Source organism: Mytilus edulis, chromosome 8 (genome assembly GCF_963676685.1).
Source record: "Mytilus edulis chromosome 8, xbMytEdul2.2, whole genome shotgun sequence".
NCBI classification, from domain to species: Eukaryota; Metazoa; Mollusca; class Bivalvia; order Mytilida; family Mytilidae; genus Mytilus; species Mytilus edulis.
Window position 1 is genome coordinate 75855420 of NC_092351.1, and position 23056 is coordinate 75878475.

Consider the following 23056-nt stretch of genomic DNA (forward strand, 5'->3'; position numbering starts at 1 on the left):
GTAAACAATAATTGATTCAACCTGATTTAATAGCTAGGACAAGATTAAAATCAGAATTTATACTATAAGATACCCAGTAAAGTAGTTAAATTAAAATCAGGTCATCCAATTGTAGTCTCGCAATAGTTACCAAATCTACTTTATCATTATTAAAATACGTTTTCAAGTTGTGACCATTTGAAACTAGTTATATCAGTTGTTTAACCTTCTTAAGTTTTTGAAAGTCTTTGGAAAAAAAATATTGTAGCGTTACGCGGAAGCCCTTTTCAGGACTTACACAAATATAATTCAAAGTCGAAATCACGATTTAAATCGTCATCATGAAATAAACATTGTTTTCACATAATAATATAGTCATCACAATTTTTTGGAACTAGTTACAACATTTTTAATATTTGTAAATTTTAATAACTAATCAAATTCGTTGTCTCATTTTTTGGTAACAGGTAATAAAGGATTCATTTCGTTCACACGAATTTAATTATTTTGTTATCACAGTTTTTTTTTCGTTTTGAAATTCATGATTTCTGAAAAACTTCATTTAAAAATAATTAATGATACATTCTCAACTTACGAAGATTAAATTCTTTTTTAACAGCATTGGCTTCTTGTTCAGTGTTCGGTCTCCACAGGTAGGCACCAGCTGTCGAGGCACAACTACCCTTAAATTTAGTAAGCTGACATTCATATTATATTTACATTTCGTTCATTTACACAGAATTCGTGGGTATAGGTGAACCACGAAATTAAATCTTCAACGAATGACAAATTTTCTATAAACCTGTATATAGATATAAAATGAGGTATGAGTGCCATTGAGACAACTCTCCATCCAAGTCACAATTTATAAAAGTAAACCATTATAGGTCAAAGGACAGTCTTCAACACAGATCCTTGGCTCACACCTAACAATAATTTATAATTGGCCCCAAGCAATTTCCAGTGATAAATCATTCAAACAGGAAGACCAACAGTCAAATATATATATAGAGAAATAAAGAGTAACGAGAAACACTTAAGAACCAAACCGAATCAACAAACGACAACTACTGAACATCTGGTTCCTGACTTGGGACAGGTACAAACAATTGCAGCGGATTTATAAGTTTAAATGGTACCACACCTGTACCTTTATCTGAACCAATAGTGAAATATCACAATATAGAAAGACACACTATGAAATATCTATTGAAATGGCTTTACTCAATCAAAAGAAGTAGTAACACAAATGAACATACACAGAACGAATAAATTATATCTATGCTACAATAAAAATACAAAATAATAATAGTAAGGGATGAATAATAAATCAAAAGTTTAATGTTAAAAACTTTCAGAAAAACGTCAAACCCGAAAACAATCAGCCATTTGCAATAATTTTATACACAGGTAAATGAAAATAATGTTGTTGTTACACGTAGTGGGTATACTTTACTTGTCTGTATTACCTTCCGTATAGGAACACCAAGAAAGTTTTTGTAAAGCAATAAATAAAGGCAACATAAGTATACCGCTGTTCAAAACTCGTAAATCTATGGACAAAAAACAAAATCGGGGTAACAGACTAAAACTGAGGGAAACGCATAAAATATAAGAGGAGAACAACGACACAACATTAAAATGTTACACACACAGAAACAGACTAAGCATTAGACAAAATCCGATGAGAATAACAAATATAACATTAAAAACCCAATACATGAATCTGGGATAGAAAAGTACCGAGACACGTCTTATAGTCATGTGAATTCACACTCAAAAATAAGAGAAAACAAACAACACAACGTTAAAATGTTACAAACATAGAAACGAACTATAATTTAACAATGGCAATGTTCCTGACTTGGTACAGGACATTTTGAAGAAAAAAATGGTGGGTTGAACCTGTTTAATAAAGCTATTCTGAAAATTGGTACACGTGGGGGTGAATGTCAACAATAAAACTATAAAATTGGTGCTCGACAAAAAAATCGTGTTCTTTATGTATAAGTGCCAGAGGTGTGATGAGTATACAGTATAAAAGGAGAATGAAAATAGTATTGATGTTCATAGTACGAAGAAGTAAAATTATATTAATTCTAAACACTTATCAAAGCTGGTATATTGGCCAGATGTATGTATGCTCTCGAGTCCTCTAATTCCCGAAAACCGAATTTTAACTCCTGATTATTATAATTTGTTTGACAAGTTTCCACTGTGGTAGGATACTTTGGTATTCAGGCAATAAAAGGGCAACCATAAGAAACTAAATCAAATATATAATCGGTGCAATGGTTAACTTTTTTTTGCGGATAAAGTCGTGTATAGAAATAGTAAATTTTCGCTTAAATTTGTAGGTTGAAATTTTGAATTTCTTTATTTTCTTATCTCTTGCTTGACCGGTTTACAGGATATTCTACCACAGAGAAGGTAACTGGTCGAAAATATTAATTTCCGGAGTCAAAAGTCGATAATATGAAAAAGGTCAGTGAGGAGTCAGAATTACACCAAAGACCATTCAGTTAGTTTGTTGTACTAGTACTATTATAATCTATTATCAACATATCATTGTTGATTCAGATAAAATTCTGTCCAAATAATTTCGGCTTCGTTCAACACCACTTAAAACGTTACATGGTATTTAAATATGAAAAAAAATATTTTTAAACAAAAATAACCAGACTTTCAACAACGTGCTGTATGAATAAAAAAAAAGATACAATGACATAATTATAAACACTGTAGAAAAACTTTTTTAAAGTCGTCATTCTTCGTATATTAAACCAGGTAGTCGTGTTTTACACTTATGTTGTAATGATAACAAAGGAAATTACTTAAGTCAGGAATAAAGACTTCTGAAATGGCACTTGGTCAATACAGCAGACAACCTTATTGTTATTTTATACTAATACTTTAGTCTGCTAAGTAATGTATTATTTATTGTTTATGGTTTGTGATTCTTGTTTGAAGAAACAGGCACGGTCTTGCAAATCGTGATTAACTAACATACTCACCGCAGCTTTATTCCAGTTAGCTTCATTAGTGTAATAACAATTAGCACTACTTGTTTGGTTTGATAATAGCTCGAACCCTTTTGGGCAAGTTTCTGGAACACATGGCACTTTTAAAACTAAAAAAGAAAACAATTTTATCCACAATCGAAATTTAATCATAAAAAGATAAAACGATGGCGTAATTACAATAACGTTATAAAAGAAGCACCATGTTTAAATTCTACAGAACGTCATTTAAGAAGTAAACGGTACCAATCGTCTGCACCAGATGCGCATTTCGACAATCAATGTCTCGTCAGTGATGCTGGATGTCAACATATTTGAAATTCACAAGCTAATTAAAAACATGAAGAGCCATAAACTAAAGGATATACATACGTATTGCCAAAGCTGGACAAAGAATCAGAGCTTTGCATGCGAAAAATATATTCCTTCATTTTAAATAAAACAAATAAACATATATAAATATCAAATCGAAATGTAGAAGGGAACGTATGTAAAGAGCACAATTATAAAATGTGTAACGGTAAACTCAAAAATTACTGCGTGCATATATTATTGTGATTCTGTCATTTTAAACTTAATGGTCGTGGATATTTATTTCGTGGTATCCAACAAATAATAATGATTCCACAGTATGTTAAAACATTATAGCTGACTTAAGGCATTTCTTCTTTTTTATTGTATATCAATCACCGTTTTTGTTGAAACTATGTCGACATTTAGTTATGGAATATAAAAATAATTGCAAAAAAACCAAAAAAAACATGTAAACCCGAATTGGCTTTCCAAGTGTGAACTATGCAGACGTTTAGTCAAAACATAGGGAAGAACAAAACAAAATCTGAAAGTTGTAACACAAAGAATTATTCAAGAACACATCTGAAACAACTTTCACTAATCACTTTTGTAGCTTCGACTGAAAAATTCCAAATTTGATATTTTAAGTACAAACTTGTTGGTTGCACAAACCGCCATCGTCGTCTTTGTTGAGCACAAAATATTTCAGAAAAGGGAATGAAAAAACTGTTCCATGCTTCTTTTTCTTTCAAAATAACTGTCTTTGTCTATAAAAATCATTTGCATTTCATTCGATTTAATCAACAGTGACTGAAACAATTGACTGATTTATATGTATACTTACATTTGCAACATGGTCGGTCATCGCAGCATTTTCCGTTAGATGTCCAATCAGACCCGAAAGTCTCTTTACATGGAACACCTTTTTTTCCACAGGTTCCGTTGGAGGAGTGGCATATTCCAGAAAGAACTGAATAGAACAGTACTCCGATACAATATAGCATGATTTACTTAGATATTTACATTAACAATACACAATAGGAATATAGATGTAAAATCATTGTTTATTTCTCAAATTGATTTGCTTAACCATGTTAAAAATATAAAACACAAAGAAGAATTTTGTTAATTTTAAGAAAAAGTTCATATACTGGTATATTGTTCTTGTGTTATGATTTCTCATAAATAAAATTTGATAAATTTGCTCGAGACGCTCGTAACTCTTTTTAGAAGCTTAATAATAAGTTCTTTTTGAATGCAGATTTTTTTGTATTGTTCTAATGTCAACCTAGAAAAGTAGTGTTGAAAAGTTTTGTACAGCTCTGTAGCTCGAAAACAGTATTGATGTTATCGTTGTAATCTGAAGGTGTTTATCCACAAATTACTAAAAAAAACAAATGGTAGATAATTGTGTTAGCATGATTGAGTATCTGTAATATAAAAAGGTTTAACTCTGTCTGTTTCATTTGGCTCTCGAATGCAGAACGTTTGATCAAAGTGAAAGGATCGTACCTTTTTATATTGTGAGAGAGTTTAGCAGCTTAATCTTTAATCTTTACTTTAGCGTTTTAATTATAATGGATACTTACTTCCGCCATTTGAGACACCAATTGTGCAAAAGATGAAAACTATCAAACAACAACACTTCATCATAATTCTGAAATTAAAACTCGTCTATATCAATTCTATTTATCCAAGTATTTAGAAATAAACTCAGTATCGATAGAGGATTGAAATTTATATTTGCGCAAGACGCGCATTTCGTCTACAAAATGGCATTGTTTAGAAATTACCGTAAACCTGAAGTAAGCACAGTGAGCCTGTGTTCATTAAATGTTATATTTTGACCCTGATTTCAAGTTAAAAAAAATGTAATAGTTTTTAAACCAAAGACTTAACTTAGCAATAGAAGGGTTTGGATGATATATGAAAGCACTTTTAGGTTGTAAGCATTGAAGTGGTTTACTGTAGTTTTTTTCTACAAAATATATTAATAACGAGCATCACTCTTCATGTGTTAAAATCGAAAATGGGTAATCGGACTTTCAAAAATAAAAATAAATATAAATTTCCGGAATTATTTGTGTAAGGGATTCGTATTGAATTTTTTGGTTTTAAATTTTGTTCTTTGTGATTTTCTATTTTGAATGTCATTGTTGTTCATAAGTATTACAGTCTTATTTATCAAAATCGTGTTTGAAATTCAACATGTTATATTCAGTCAAGTTTAAGGGTAAGAACATTTACAAATTTGGTACGACTTCTTGTTAAATAAAACTTAATGACTTGTTTCTTATAATGTTATATGAAGAAAAGTATATTTTGGGCAATATCAAATAGAGAGAAGTTGTTCTGTAACGGAAATGTAACATAACCCGAATAGTGCTTGAAATTGGACTAACTAATTTAGAATATATATTTGTTACTAGGTTGTTAACAAGAAAGCCATATGTCGTAGGCTAGCGTAGTTGATTTTATCTTTCGGTACTCTTAAATATTACTTAATTATTACTTTAAAACAATTTTTCATCGCTAGCAAAGTTTGTATTTTTAGTCTAATTTGACAAATTCTTCCAAGATAAAGTATCTTTTGTTCGTTGCTCAGACACCTATGAACAGATTTCTGGATTCAACTTGCCAAGAGGGAAAGGGGGTGTAGGAATTGTATGGTCGTCTTCAATTTCTGGTAAAGTCACTAAAATTGATGAAGGAAACGAAAGAATCATCGGAATTTTAATTAACTCAGATCCAAAGATATGTCTTATTTGCGTATACCTCCCAACGAACAATGCGTCAGTCAACTCTGTTGTGGAATATGGAGAATGTCTCGATATTTTAGATTTTATAATAAACAACTATAGTGATACCCATAGAATTGTAATAGCCGGTGACCTGAACGGAACACTTCTAGAGCCTAGGGCTGGTAATAAACATGACGTGTGCATCCACTCGTTTGTTAGGGACCACAAACTTATTGTGTCAGCAGCAACAAAACACACATTTATGCAACACTCCGGGGCTGGATCCTCACCAATTGATTACATCTTGTCTTCACACAAAGATCTGATACAGGACTACATTATTCATGAAAAGCATGCCACAAATCTCTCTAGCCATACTATTGTGTCTGCTGTCATTAACATAAACTTTGCCTAAATTCAAAGACCAAGCCGACAGTCTTCAGCAATTTGGAAATATCAATGGGAGAAAATGGATATCGATACTTATCAGAATACTCTTCGTCTTGAACTTGAAAACAGTTATAACAAAATTAACTCAGATCCAACTATTGAAATATTAATGTCGATCTTGCAAAAAGCCACAAAAGCATCAACGCCAAGGAAGATTATCTATCTTAAAGGCCCAAAGTGGAAGGCCTCACCAGCAGCGAGAATTTTAATAACTAACTGTCACAAATTGTACAGAGAGTGGTGTGAAAAAGGAAAGCCAGAGGGCCCACTTAAACAACAAAATATTACTGCTCAAAGAGAGCTTCGTCGTCAATTCCGTTTGGAAAAATATACGGACAGACAAGATCTCTATAATCAAATTATGGAAAATCCTACTACTGAATTATTCCACCGCTTAATTCGAAGGAACAGAGGGAAGTCAGTAGTTAAAACACCTTATTTACAAGAGGGCAACAATGAAGTGAATGACCCAGATGAACAGAGAGGATGTTTTTTGAAATATTTTGAAGATTTAGCAATCCCAAAGGACAATGGGTATGATGAAAAATATCTTGAGCTCTGCACTATCCGTCATAAACTCATAACTGAATTTTGTAATAGCTCTGATGACCCGCTGGAACCATTTACAGAAATGGAAATTCAAAATGGCATAAAACATTTACATACTGGTAAAGCTTCTGACGAATTTGAGATATGTTCAGAACAATTGAAAGCCTCTGGGGACATTTTGATTCCAAGTATCACAACAACATTTAATTCTATTTTAAGCTTCGGCAGCTTTCCAGAAACATTAAAGTCTGGAATACTTACACCAATTTTGAAAAAACTGAAAGATCCTGCGATTCTGGATAATTACAGAGGTATTACTGTAACACCGGTCTTCACCAAACTTTTTGAATGTGTTTTATTACCAAAAATTGAAAAACATTTTGAAAACAAACAGAGTCCACTTCAATTTTCAAGTTATGTCATCAACTATACTTAATGAGACTAAAACTGCTAGAAAAGACAGCAAAAGTGCCCAATAAACAACGTGGTAGTGATATATGTACATGAACAGTGACTCTATAAATCTGATTGCTTGAGATATTGGCAATGTAGTCTTTAAAATCTAACGTTAACTTTATAAAATTCCACTAAAGACAATTTAAATTAATTAATTATTTTTGATATGATAAATAGATAAAATTAATTAATAAAAGTGGAAAAGTGGGTCGTGTATGCATGTGTATATATAAAACATTCTGTGAGGAGAATTGGAGATATGTTGATAGTGTACATAACATTCATGACAAGATATTCTTGGTGTTCCTTAAAGGAAGGCAATACAAACAGAAGATGAAGAAGAAGTCTAACACATTTGACATTTTGCTGAGCTGTTAAATAAAGGCAACAGTAGTATACCGCTGTTCAAAACTCATAAATCCATGGAAAAAAAACCAAAACCGGGGTAACAAACTAAAACCGAGGGAAACGCATTAAATATAAGAGGAGAACATCGACACAACACCGAAACGCAACACACACAGAAACGGACCAAGCATCAGACAAAACACCACGAGAATAACAAATATAACATGAAAACCAAATACATAAATTTGGGATAGACAAGTACCGTGCCACGTCTTATCTCAATATCTCAAAAATAAAAGAAAACACAAACGACTCAACGTTAAAATGCAACACACACAGAAACGAACAATAATATAACAATGGCCATCCTCTTGACTGTGTACAGGACACTTTTAAAGGGGAATAAAAGTGTTGGGTTGAACCTGGTTTTGTGGCATGCGAAACCTCGCACTTTAATGGCAAAGTTAAATATAACATTGAAATGACAACATAATATTACAGGACTACAATGCAAAGAAATAGGAGAACATATTAGACAAAGAAAAACATGATTAATAGATAACAACCGAACCTCTTCAGAACTAAAGATTTTGTACGGTTTTGGCCGATGTTCGGTTTTATCAGACTCACAACTCGGTGTTTTACGCGTGTTTGTTTTTTTCCAAAGGTTTTCGGTTCATACAGAATTCGGTTTAGCCAATTTTCACTGTATTACCTTTTAAATTGTATTGAACAAATATCAAATAACTAGAATATCGTTTGTTCGAAAATAATTGAAAACTTACCGCAATGTGTTATAGCAGAGCCGTGATAGAAAGATGATTTTTGAAATTCAGTTGCTACTTAAATACTGATGATCTGCGTGGTTTGTATAATCGATTAGTGACATATGTTGTTTTTCTGTCTCAATATTGACTGAATAAGCAAATATGATTAAACGTGTTACTAGCTTTAACTGTCACTTAAATATTTTAAAATGACAAAAAAACTAATTCTAAAGCTCAAACACATCAAAGAACTGGATGTCATCTGTCATATTCGTGACTTGATAAAAGCATTTTGAATTGAAGGAAATAATAGATTAAGCCTTGTTTTATAACTAGCTAAACCTTTTGATTGTAACCCCACCACATTCTCTATGTATGTGCTTGGCCCAAGTCAGGAGCCTGTAATTCAGTGGTTGTCGTTTATATAGACAATAATAGTGACTTGACATATCAACGATATAAGGATTAGGCTTAGAAACGGGGAAATGCCAGCTGTGCCGAGCTATTTTCCAGTTTCGGGCCGAATCCTTATATCGTTGATATGTCAAGTCAATGCACTATTATTGTCTTTATACTGCAATCTAAAAAAAACATTTTCAATTGTTGTTTAATGCGTTAAGGTTATTTATATGATTTAAATATTGGAGAAAATCCACTTTGAAAAGGCCTCATATCATGCTCTTGGAGAAAAATACAACACAATGAAATGTACATTTACCTGTTGAAACCTACACTCTATGGTGAATGAATTCGTTGAGTATGGACTAAAATATCAACCATTAGCGTAAAACATAATGATTTATAAGTTGCAAACAATAAATATTAACAAATGAAATATGTTTTTTTGAATAATTGCAAAAGAAACAAAGTTTAGTCGTTCCATGCATCGTTGTATGCATTGGAAACAAGAACAGGTTGAAGAGGTCGTCTGAATAATTAAATATATTATTTCGGCAACCTCTATTTAAATATTCATGAGGAAAAGTGATATCGGGTCAGTGACTGTATATGACATAGAAATATACAGTCAACGCATTTTGACTGCTCAAATAGAACGAGTGCAGTATAAATATGTTTTATAATTGTTTTCCATCATTTTTTACATACATTAGACTGTTAGTTTTCTCGTTTAAATTGTTTTACATTGTCATTTCAGGGCTTTTTATAGCTGACTATGCGGTATTGGCTTTGCAGATTGTTGAAAGTCGTACGGTGACCTATAGTTATAAATTATTGTGTCATTTTGGTCTCTTGTGAAGAGTTGCTTCATTGGCAATCATACCACATCTTCTTTTTTATAATCAATTTAAAAACCGTCTTCGTCTGGATCAGACCCAATTTGGAAAGATTTTATATTTTTAATACGTTATTACTTCCTTTTTATTTGTTTTCTTTATACTGTAAACTGTAACTGTAATGGTTTATATAATTTGCGATACTCCTTTAAATGATAATATAAAACGATGTCCTGTAAGTTAGTACGTAAGTAAGTAATAACTTTATTTGAAGAGGATGACCCAGTTAGCAGTCACAAATTAACATTGAGGCCCCCACTAAGAACAAACAGTACAAATATTACAAAGCTTACAATGTTGAACATAATATGTAGATGCAATATTCATGCTAACTGTACATTATCTGTAAAACAAGAGAAAATTAAGTTCTTATATATACATAAAATACAAAATTATCAAAATTTGTGAGTAAGTTGTTATAAGTCATTTATAGTCAAGAAATCTATACATTTTTGTTTCAATGTGTTTCAGACCAAATGCAGTAAGATTTTAAATAAATTCTGTCGATGATATATGTTAATACTAAAGATGTCTGATGCTGTGTTCCGTACTTTCTTTATCAATATTATACATTTATCCCCCGTACCTTTTGAAATTTTGTTTTGGTTCTACGTCTGAAATAAATTTAAATGAATATGATAAACACTTATAATGAGTTTTGATATCGCTATTGAAAAAAAAGTTTAAGACGTTATGTACACTAAACGCACGTAACGCCGTACAATGAAGTCCCAACGTTTCAGAGGGGAATATGATACTCAGAGGTAAACAAGAAGATTTGTTCAATGACATTTTGAATAGTCTCAACCAACCAAAGGTTGACTATACTCTCAATATAAATAGTGAAATAAGAGAACTCATTCGAAAATTGATATGACAGTTGGTTTACAGAAGTTGTAATAATTCGTTTTATATATTTAAGTACTTTGATTATACTAGCTAATTATACAAGATATTTGACTTTATCGGTAAATTTTGTGAAATAAAATTTCGTAATTCAGAATATTAGATATCGATATTTTACAAAATTAATAAAAGATTACAATAAACGTATCTTTGGTGTGTTCATCAAGTGAGAATATAGAAGTCTTTTTTAACCCTGGCTTGGGTATTTACTACGTTATCATTACATTATAAGTATAACGAAAAATAACCCGATTTATTATACGGAGAATGCCGACTTTCACACCCGATTTTATAACTTTTTCATGATAATGTTATTGGTGTTGTTTCTATATTTAATTTACACAGTACGTTGTTGAAGGTCTGGTTAATTTCGGATAAAAGAAGACAATTTTATACTTGAAAAACCTTGTGACGCTTTTTGTGATGTTGAACGGAGCTGAAATCAGTTGAACACCATTTAATCATTTAATCTGAGCCAACAATGATATTTTGATAGTAAAATAATAGTACAGTACAGAGCTAAATGGTTGTTGGTGTTATACTGACTGCAAATACACCATTTTCATATTACCGACTTTTAACTCCAAAATGTTTTCTATAGATTACCATCTCTGTGGAAGAACATCCTGTTACTCGGTAAAAAAATCAAGTACATATAGAAAGGGAAACACTTTTGATAGTGTTGGATGTTGTTCGATTTGTGCCCAGTTTTGGAGGAGTTTTGGAGGAGAAGGTGTGATGACCTTCGTGTCTGTCAATTGTACACTTTCATCTCGGCTGATGTTGTTCGCACGAAAGAACCTTTATCAATAGCATTTTGAGAACGGGAATGTTCAAAGATACAACAACCCGACCAAAGAAAGGATAACAAAGTCTTTAAAACAGCGAAAAAATTCGGCATCCGGAGGCATGCTTCAGCTGGTCTCTAAACAAAACTATGTTCTAGTTCAGTGATACAGCATATGAATACACTTCAATTTGAAATCATTGCTTGAAGACTAGAGGCCAGAGGCTCCTGACAGGAAACAGGCGTAAAAATTAAATGATTTCGTCGGTGATCTCGAAGCTCTTGTAGGCCCTTTTTTCAGTATCATTGGTGGATCAAGTCCGTTTTATTTGATATATATCATTGCAATTGCTAGTTTTATCCGATAAATACATTTAAATATCGCTGATATAAAAATAGTTAACATATTAACAACGGAGAAAGAAATATGTTACACGTACAACATCACTTGAATAATCAATTATATTAACAAAGAAACAGTCTTGCATAGTTATCTAATATGTACAAAATACTGTAATTTGCTTTTATATTTGAATCTATCAAAACATTATATCAATATCGTGATGAAATATTATACTAAATTCTAGAGTTTCTTTAAACCATACTTTACATATACTCTTAACGAAACATATTCATAGTTATGATAAGATATAAAATTGAAATTATGTTAACGAAATGTCCCATCGATGCCAGAACAAGTTATTGTCTTAAACAAGAATGGAACACAGCCTTGGAAGCCTTTGTCTTCCAATTTTATTTTTAATTTTCGGATTCGAGCCCCTCTGATGAATCGTGTGTAAGGAAGACGAACATCTGACAAACTTGATGATTGCTTTGTCAAGTAAAGTATTCCTTATCCTGTTTTTGTTAATAAAAGCTTTGCAAATAAATGTCAAATTATATGCAGAATATTTATTATCCATTATATAAAATAAATGTTGTGTATGCTGTATTAAGACCCCTTTACAACGAAATTTGTTATACATGCACACATATGCAAAAAACGGTGTTTATCCAACGCAATCATAGGTTTGAACGTTGTTTTCAATTTAGACGTGTATTATATATATATATATATACAACTCGTCTAAACATCAACCCAACAATGTTAGATCTGTAAATTTGCTTTCGCAAATTTTTGGTTCTTCCCTCGCCGGGATTCGAACCCGTGCTACTGTGATATCGTGACACCAAATCGCCTGCACTGCAGCCGTCCCGCTAGACCACACGACCACCTGGGCTCTCAAAAAAAGAGCTTTCGGTGGGCATGTGTTACCTTTCCACGTCAGTTTTAATCTAGCGGCGTACTACAGTACATGATATGTAAGGCATGAAGATGTTATTGTTACAGATCAGCTAATTTATCTATAGTAAAGGATCCTACAAATTAATGTAAGATACAGTCACAGAAAATAATTATATTCATAAGTACGTTTGAGTCAGTGACAACCCTACAACAGATGTATCCATCGGATCGCCATCAATGATGGTGATACATGGCTGTGTACATAATGTATATACAACTCGTCTAAACATCAACCCAACAATGTTAGATCTGTAAATTTGCTTTCGCAAATTTTTGGTTCTTCATATATATATATATATATCAATTAATTTTAACTTTCGCAAAAGGTAAGCACAAATACGATAAACTTTTGTAAAATATCGATACCTGATATTCTGAATTACGAAATTCAATTTCACAACATTTACCGGTAAAGTGAAATATCTTCACCTTTGATAGGTATAAAAGTGTTGACGTCGTTATTTACGTCTATTGTTTTTGACTTTTGGAATACCATTTAAATTGTAAGATTTTACTTTTTTCAAAGCAGAATAATCAGTGCTCTATATAGCTCTTTATTGCATGTTGTTCGGTGTGCTATTATAACTGAATGTACTTGTTTGGCTTTATAAATAAAGATAATAATAATGAGCGTCACTGATGAGTCTTGCACTATACCCAAAGCTCTAGACCACTCGAATATTCACGCTCTATATAGCTCTTTATAGCTTGTTGTTAGGTGTGAGACAAGGCTCTGTGTTGAAGGTCGTACCTTGACCTATAATTGTTTACTTTTTTAAAATAGTTACTTGGATGGAGAGTCGTGTAATTGGCCACTCATATCACATCTTCCTTTATATATCTACACCCTTAAGAAAGCTCTCATCGTTTTTTATCTAGCGTTTAAATTCAGAAGGTGGTGTATTATGCATGAAGATGGAATTCCGACAGATCAGCTGAACTATCAGTTGCTGAGGATCTTAAAAATTAATATAGGTTTCAGTCACAGAAATAACTTTATTTTAAGAACGTCTAAATCATTGACAACTCTACCACAGATTTTATACATCAGATCACCAGTGATGGTGATACGAGGCTGAAAACACATTATATATATGCATACTTTTCTTAATGCCAACCCAAAAATGTTAAACCAACCAGCAAATGTAAGATGAACCGGATCGTCCATACTAGACGATACTACTCAGATAAGGACAATTGATAAAAAAAAATTAACTAATATAATATATAAATTCGTGTTATCTTTATTTCTCATATACTTTTAAAGTTTCATGTAAAATTTCGCTGACTTATCAATTTTGAGAGATTGATGACGAAGTAAGGAAGATGTTACACGTACATTAGCTAGAAATTCATAATTTGAAAAATCAATTATATTTAACAATGGAAAACAAGGGCTGTCACTATTCATTTTTGCATAAATAGCTAGTATTACCAAAGTATTTTTAACTTGCTATTATAACTGAATATAATATCAGAGTGCCTTATCAATACGATAATAACATAACATACAAATCAATAAATGAAATATAACAGTTTCTGTAAACCATACTCTACACATGTATCAAATTCTTTTTTAGAAATGATTAAATGTATAAAACAAATGATTACAACGTCTGTGAACCAACTGTCATATCAATCATGGAGTACGTTATTCTGGTTCACTGTTTTCTCATATTAATAGTTCAATCGCTATATTTGATTGGTTGAGACTATCAAAAATATCATTTAACACACATTTCCCTCTGAGCATTGTATCCCCTTTTGACATGTCGGGACTACACCATGCGACGTTTCGCTCAGTTAATGCACATAACGTTTAAAAGTGTTTCTGATAGCGATAGCAAACAACATTATGTTAAAATTAATATAAGACGTTAAAACAAAAGGGAAATTATAATTAACTTATGATAAGTACTGTTAATCAATGTGTGAGTCGTGTAAAGTGATAAAAACAAATGGATAAAAAATAGTATATGCACACTTACATATTATGTTTTAAGGGAGTAAACGAAACATAGCAGTAAAATGAAACATTAATTTCCTTTGGATTCTGGAGATGTCATCTCGAAAAATTATGTTTCCCTCGGACACAGCCGTCTTGAAATATGAATATTATTTGGAGAACAAATCTACATATTTTTAAGCGCGGGAAATTCATGTTTAATATTGACCAAGAAAGTACGGAACATATCATCATACAACTTTGGTTCATTTTTAATTAACTTACAGAACTCTGTACTTAATTATCCCGCCATTTTGTTATTGTTCTATAATTTTTTTGTGTATTCTTTCTTTCATGTTTGACTATATACCTTTATGTGTTTCCTTGATACATACGACATGGCTCTGTTTTTATACATCCCGTCATTATGTTACTGTTTTATGATAAGTTTGTAATTATTGTCTTTCATTATTTAGTAATTTGAATTTACAACATGCCTTTATGTGTTTCATTGATACTAGTACATATTAAATTGCTCTGTACTTATATATTCCGTCATCTTGTTATAGTTTTATTATACTTTTAGCATTCTTGTCTCTCACTTTTGCGTATGTTTTCTTATAGATATCTTTCTTTGATACACATGACGTGACACTGTATACACTGTATACACCCCGTCATTATAATATTGTTCAATGGTAAACATCTATATTCCTGTCTTTCATTTTTTTGCTGATGTGTTTTGTACATATGCCTCTTTGTACTTTTTTGAAACATAAATTATTTTATAAGTATTAATAGTGATAAAAAATATAACATAATGTTGACTGATTTACCCCTATGTGTACCTATTATGTCTATGTATTTGTTCACAAATTGTTGCCAACATGATAGCAATGTGATTTCGAAAATCATTAAATAGATTCTGATGAAAGATTCTCTTATTCAGTGTGTATATTGCCTTGTTTCTTTGCAGGGAGATATTAAGTGCTGTTGATGGTCCATTTGATTTTGTTGCAAGTTTATAGCTGTTTCTACAACTCTACCACACAATCTTATCAGACGAAAAGTTTTATTATTTAATTAAATAATCTTTTGGTAAGGGACGACATCAAAAGTTCAATGTAGGATAAAAAAAACTTAATTTATATAGAATGTCGAATGTGTACGGGTTGACAATTTAGTCTAAGATGCATGGTTTTAGTCAAGCCTGTGACTTTTGTCACAGAGCGCTCAACATAGAGATAGTGATCTGGCGAGCGGATTTGGCTAACTTAAAAGCTTTATAGTATAGAAGTGGAAGACCTGAGTTCTTCATACAATGCATCTATATGCTTAAGTTTACGAGGTTGACATTGTTCATTATCTGATGTTTAGGGTTCAGGGTACTTAAAAGAAAAGTTAATTGTTTTTTGTAATATAAACATATTTTATATTATGAGTTATAGGATAACTATATTTGGTATTTGCATTCCTTGCAAGGTCTCCGTGCCCGCCAGACAGTTTTCACTTGACATCGCCCTGATTTCGTTGATTAGTGAACACTGTTATAAGTTTTAATGGTCAACTCCATATCACAGATATTATAAACAAAATGTTTAGTTTATTTAGTGTATGGTATGATGGTAAGGTGTACAGGTCTACCGGACAGTAGTCATCTGACCATAACCTTATGTTCAAGGTTCAATTGTCGAAGTTAAGTTTTTGAGTTTTAATCTTTTTCTTATACTGTATGCATTAAGTCTGCTATATTTAGTGTATGGACATATTTTATGATTTCCATGTTAGTCAAACATGTTTTATTTGACTTTTATCTCATTTTCACGGTTCATTTCTCAGTGTTAATTTTGTGTGTGTTTGTTTAAACTATAGAATAATCAATAGGACAGCTATATTTTTATATGGATGGAATTTAAGCTGAACATATCTGTCTGTCATGGCTAATCTGACTCTAACCTCAATTTTAAGGTTCATTTGTCAATGTTTAGTTTTCTTTGTTAAATATGTTTCATAGACACTTTATGCAATATGTCAACCCTATTAAGTGCAATTAATGTTTGTAAGGTGTACATGTTTTTCTTGTTTGGTTGTTAGTACATAAACTCATCCTAGATACCAGGATTAAATTTTGTATATATGCCAGACGCACGTTTCGTCTACAAAAGACTCATAAGTGACACTCGAATCCCAAAAAGTTAAAAAGGCTAAATAAAGTACGAAGTTGAAGAGCATTGAGGACCAAAATTCCTAAACGTTTAACCAAATCCAGCGGAGGAAATCTATGCCTGAGATAGAAAAGCTTTATTATTTCAAAAATTCTAAATTTTGTAAACAGTTAATTTATAAATATAACCATATCAATGATAATTTATGTCATGACAAAAAGTGGACCATGACCTCATTTTTTCTGGATCATGTTTAATTTATGTTATAGTTGTAGTAAACCTTTATAGTTAAAGGACTACATGTAGCAATACCATATCAATTGCTAGTTAAGGAGACGAGATATTTAAGCGTGTGCAATCTTGTTTTATTTGGTTTTGGCATTGCGCTAGTTGTCAGTTACTGAGAATACTCACAAATCTTTTCATAGTGTATTGTATGCGGTTTGGATGTTAAAGTACCTGTCCACGTCTACGTTTCGTGTTGTTAGATGTATTTCTGTGTGTACCCATCTGATGAGTGACGCCTTTTTCAACTGATGGTTTTTCTAATGATGTACTGTTGCACTCATGTCATAGGGGGAAGATTGGTACATTTAAACTAGTATGAGGCCGTCTATAACCCTTAATTTAGTGGTTGACAGAGTCATAGGTCAGATAGAGTGTTAAAATCATGATAACAAGTTTACTCCCGCTACATTTTGTATATTTAAGCCTGTCCAATTTCTGGACTCTGTAAATAGTTATCAACGGTATCAGGATTATAATTTAGTACGCCAAATTATGGTTGTCGTTTGTTGATGTATTACACATTTATTTCGTTCAATATTTTGTACATAAATCAAGCAGTTAATTTTGAACGTTTCGGAGTCTTTTATAGCTGACTATGAAGTTTGGCCTTTGCGTATTGTTCAAGGTCACACTACACCTATAACTAATACTATTTTGTGTCATTTTCTCTCTTGGTCAGAGTTGTCTCATGACAATCCTACTTTTTTTTTTATTTATGTATTACTTTGCTGATTCAATTAAAATATCGATCAAGACGTGACAAATATTTTAGTAACAGTTAAAACAAGTAACACGTTTATGAATATTTGCTGATTCAGTAAATATAAAGACAGAAACTCAACAAATGTCACTAATCGATGATATAAACCATGCAGAAAATTCACCAAACCCTTTATTTTAACTTACTTTTTAAGTAGCAATTTTATTCTAAAATTTATCTTCCTACCATTAGGTCTTCTATTACACATTATGGTTAGTGTTCCAATATTTGTTTACAAACAGTATTCTTGTTATCTGAATATGTTAAATACAATAAAAAGGGTGATACCGGGAATAATGGCTAAACCGAACCCTGTATAAATCGAAAACCTGTACAAACCAACCATGTTTTAAACACCAACTGTGTGTGTTTCTGAATCTGATAAAACAGAACATCGGCCAAAACCAAACTAATTCTTAAGTTCAGAAGAAGTTCGGTTTAAACAGGCTTTACTGTAATAGAGTATTCCATTTTATTAAAATTATAAATTTAAGCTCAGTCAAATATGCAAGTAGATTTAATTAAAAGATGGAAATCTTACTTTACTTAAACAATTTACCAAAAGTTGCTTTTTCGTTACATTTTAAGTAATCCTTTTACCTGACATTAGTCGATTTGTTTTTTTTCAGGGCGCAAGTTCCATAGCAGGAAAGTCGCCTCCCAAAACATCAATATAATATAATAATAATAAAAAAAAAAAAGAAAAGGAAAGAAAAAAATTTAAGAAGAAAAACACTTTAATTAAAGGGAACTATATTCGTGAACAACGAAAAATGGGGTCATTAATTGTGGTCTTGGGCCAGCATGCTTACTGAAAACTAATGCACAGAATTGTGTCCCCAAACTCATTTATGCATAATTAAATAAATAAAGTTTCAATTAAATTGTCGAGACTTACATGACTTACCATATTATACAAATTTTAACTAAAGTGTTTTAAAAGTTTAATGTGAGATTCAATAAAACACACAAATTAATCAGGACAACTGATCAATCAGCTTTAACGGATTTCAACAAAAGGTTAAGGTCAATAATCTTTAGAAACAAAACTGTACACTTTCCGTAATCATGAAACAATATATTTTTTTGTAAAAGTATGTCTCAGATGTATGTAATACCTATGAATTGTAAAATTAACAAGCTACCTATAGATATGAATTCACTGAATAAATTCTCTGGTTTTCCAGTGACTAATTCACAGGGATACTCGGCCAACTGCTGTAAGTCGAGTAATTCGTCAAAACAGCAAAGAAAAGTGCCATAAAGATATTATTTTAGAAAAAAAAAAGAATAGTAATAGTGTACTGTATCTAATTATTATATAGAGAGTATACAAAGGGTGTTATTCGACAAAAGACATCAGTCTATCATAACCAGACGATGGAAAAAACAAATAAACTAATGTCAGGTAAAAATATTACATAACATTAACGAATAAGCAACTTTTGGTAAATTGTGTAAGTAAAATAAGATTTTTATCTTTTAATTACATTTACTTGCATATTTGACTGAGCTTAAATTTGTCTGATGGAATACTCTGTTACAGTAAAGCCTGTTTAAACCGAACTTCTTCTGAACTTAAGAATTAGTTTGGTTTTGGCCGATGTTCTGTTTTATCAGATTCAGAAACAAACACAGTTGGTGTTTAAAACATTGTTGGTTTGTACAGGTTTTCGATTTATACAGGGTTCGGTTTAACCATTATTCCAGGTATCACCCTTTTTATTGTATTGAACATATTCAAATAACAGGAATACTGTTTGTAAACAAATATTGGAACACTAACCACAATGTGTAATAGAAGACCTAATGGTAGGAAGATAAATTTTAGAATAAAATTGCTACTTAAATAGCAAGTTAAATTAAAGGGTTTGATGAATTTTCTGCGTGGTGTATATCATCGATTAGTGACATTTGTTGAGTGTCTGTCTTAATATTTACTGAATCAGCAAATATTCATAAACGTGTTACTTGCTTTAACTGTTACTAAAATATTTTTCACGTCTTGATCGATATTGTAATTGAATCAGCAAAGTAATACATAAATAAAAAAGAAGGATTGTCATGAGACAACTCTGACCAAGAGAGAAAATGACCCAAAATAGTATTAGTTATAGGTGTAGTGTTGCTTTGAACAATACACAAAGGCCAAACTACATAGTCAGCTATAAAAGACTCCGAAATGTTCAAAATTAACTGCTTGATTTATGTACAAAATATTGAATGAAATAAATGTGTAATACATCAACAAACGACAACCATAATTTGGCGTACTAAATTATAATCCTGATACCGTTGATAACTATTTACAGAGTCCAGAAATTGGACAGGCTTAAACATACAAATGTATCGGGAGTAAACTTGTTATCATGATTTTAACCCTCTATCTAACATATGACCCTGTCAACCACTAAATTAAGGGTTATAGACGGCCTCATACAGAATGTGGCAGGCTTAAACTAGTTTAAATGTACCAATCTTCCCCTTATGACATGAGTGCAGCAGTACGTCATTAGAAAAACCATCAGTTGAAAAAGGCGTCACTCATCAGATGGGTACAAACAGAAATACATCTAACAACACGAAACGTAGACGTGGACAGGTACTTTAACATCCAAACCGCATACAATACACTAAGAAAAGATGTGTGAGTATTCTCAGTAACTGACAACTAGCGCAATGCCAAAACCTAATAAAACAAGATTGCACACGCTTAAATATCTCGTCTCCTTTACTAGCAATTGATATGGTATTGCTAGTCCTTTTACTATCAAGCTTTACTACAACTATAACATAAACTAAACATGATCCAGAAAAAATGAAAAAAAAGCTTTTCTACCTCAGGCATAGATTACCTCCGCTGGATTTGGTAAAACGTTTAGGAATTTTGGTCCTCAATGCTCTTCAACTTCGTATTTTATTTAGCCTTTTTTATTGTTTTTGATTCGAGCGTCACTTATGAGTATAACAGGAATACTGTTTGTAAACAAATATTGGAACACTAACCACAATGTGTAATAGAAGACCTAATGGTAGGAAGATAAATTTTAGAATAAAATTGCTACTTAAATAGCAAGTTAAATTAAAGGGTTTGATGAATTTTCTGCGTGGTGTATATCATCGATTAGTGACATTTGTTGAGTGTCTGACTTAATATTTACTGAATCAGCAAATATTCATAAACGTGTTACTTGCTTTAACTGTTACTAAAATATTTTTCACGTCTTGATCGATATTTTAATTGAATCAGCAAAGTAATACATAAATAAAACAGAAGGATTGTCATGAGACAACTCTGACCAAGAGAGAAAATGACCCAAAATAGTATTAGTTATAGGTGTAGTGTTGCCTTGAACAATACACAAAGGCCAAACTACATAGTCAGCTATAAAAGACTCCGAAATGTTCAAAATTAACTGCTTGATTTATGTACAAAATATTGAACGAAATAAATGTGTAATACATCAACAAACGACAACCATAATTTGGCGTACTAAATTATAATCCTGATACCGTTGATAACTATTAACAGAGTCCAGAAATTGGACAGGCTTAAACATACAAATGTATCGGGAGTAAACTTGTTATCATGATTTTAACCCTCTATCTAACATATGACCCTGTCAACCACTAAATTAAGGGTTATAGACGGCCTCATACAGAATGTGGCAGGCTTAAACTAGTTTAAATGTACCAATCTTCCCCTTATGACATGAGTGCAGCAGTACGTCATTAGAAAAACCATCAGTTGAAAAAGGCGTCACTCATCAGATGGGTACAAACAGAAATACATCTAACAACACGAAACGTAGACGTGGACAGGTACTTTAACATCCAAACCGCATACAATACACTAAGAAAAGATGTGTGAGTATTCTCAGTAACTGACAACTAGCGCAATGCCAAAACCTAATAAAACAAGATTGCACACGCTTAAATATCTCGTCTCCTTTACTAGCAATTGATATGGTATTGCTAGTCCTTTTACTATAAAGCTTTACTACAACTATAACATAAACTAAACATGATCCAGAAAAAATGAAAAAAAGCTTTTCTACCTCAGGCATAGATTACCTCCGCTGGATTTGGTAAAACGTTTAGGAATTTTGGTCCTCAATGCTCTTCACCTTCGTATTTTATTTAGCCTTTTTTATTGTTTTTGATTCGAGCGTCACTTATGAGTATAACAGGAGTACTGTTTGTAAACAAATATTGGAACACTAACCACAATGTGTAATAGAAGACCTAATGGTAGGAAGATAAATTTTAGAATAAAATTGCTACTTAAATAGCAAGTTAAATTAAAGGGTTTGATGAATTTTCTGCGTGGTGTATATCATCGATTAGTGACATTTGTTGAGTGTCTGACTTAATATTTACTGAATCAGCAAATATTCATAAACGTGTTACTTGCTTTAACTGTTACTAAAATATTTTTCACGTCTTGATCGATATTTTAATTGAATCAGCAAAGTAATACATAAATAAAAAAGAAGGATTGTCATGAGACAACTCTGACCAAGAGAGAAAATGACCCAAAATAGTATTAGTTATAGGTGTAGTGTTGCTTTGAACAATACACAAAGGCCAAACTACATAGTCAGCTATAAAAGACTCCGAAATGTTCAAAATTAACTGCTTGATTTATGTACAAAATATTGAACGAAATAAATGTGTAATACATCAACAAACGACAACCATAATTTGGCGTACTAAATTATAATCCTGATACCGTTGATAACTATTTACAGAGTCCAGAAATTGGACAGGCTTAAACATACAAATGTATCGGGAGTAAACTTGTTATCATGATTTTAACCCTCTATCTAACATATGACCCTGTCAACCACTAAATTAAGGGTTATAGACGGCCTCATACAGAATGTGGCAGGCTTAAACTAGTTTAAATGTACCAATCTTCCCCTTATGACATGAGTGCAGCAGTACGTCATTAGAAAAACCATCAGTTGAAAAAGGCGTCACTCATCAGATGGGTACAA

The 23056-nt window shown here is 31.8% G+C and overlaps 1 long non-coding RNA gene across 1 annotated transcript; it reads right to left on the reverse strand.

Annotated features, from left to right (window-relative positions):
- Positions 1-3020: 3020 nt before the first annotated feature.
- Positions 3021-4956, reverse strand: LOC139487109 (uncharacterized). Its single transcript, XR_011655752.1, has 3 exons — positions 4883-4956; positions 4138-4263; positions 3021-3109 (listed from the first exon to the last, which is right to left on the reverse strand). It is a non-coding gene; the product is annotated as an uncharacterized lncRNA (long non-coding RNA).
- Positions 4957-23056: the final 18100 nt, after the last annotated feature.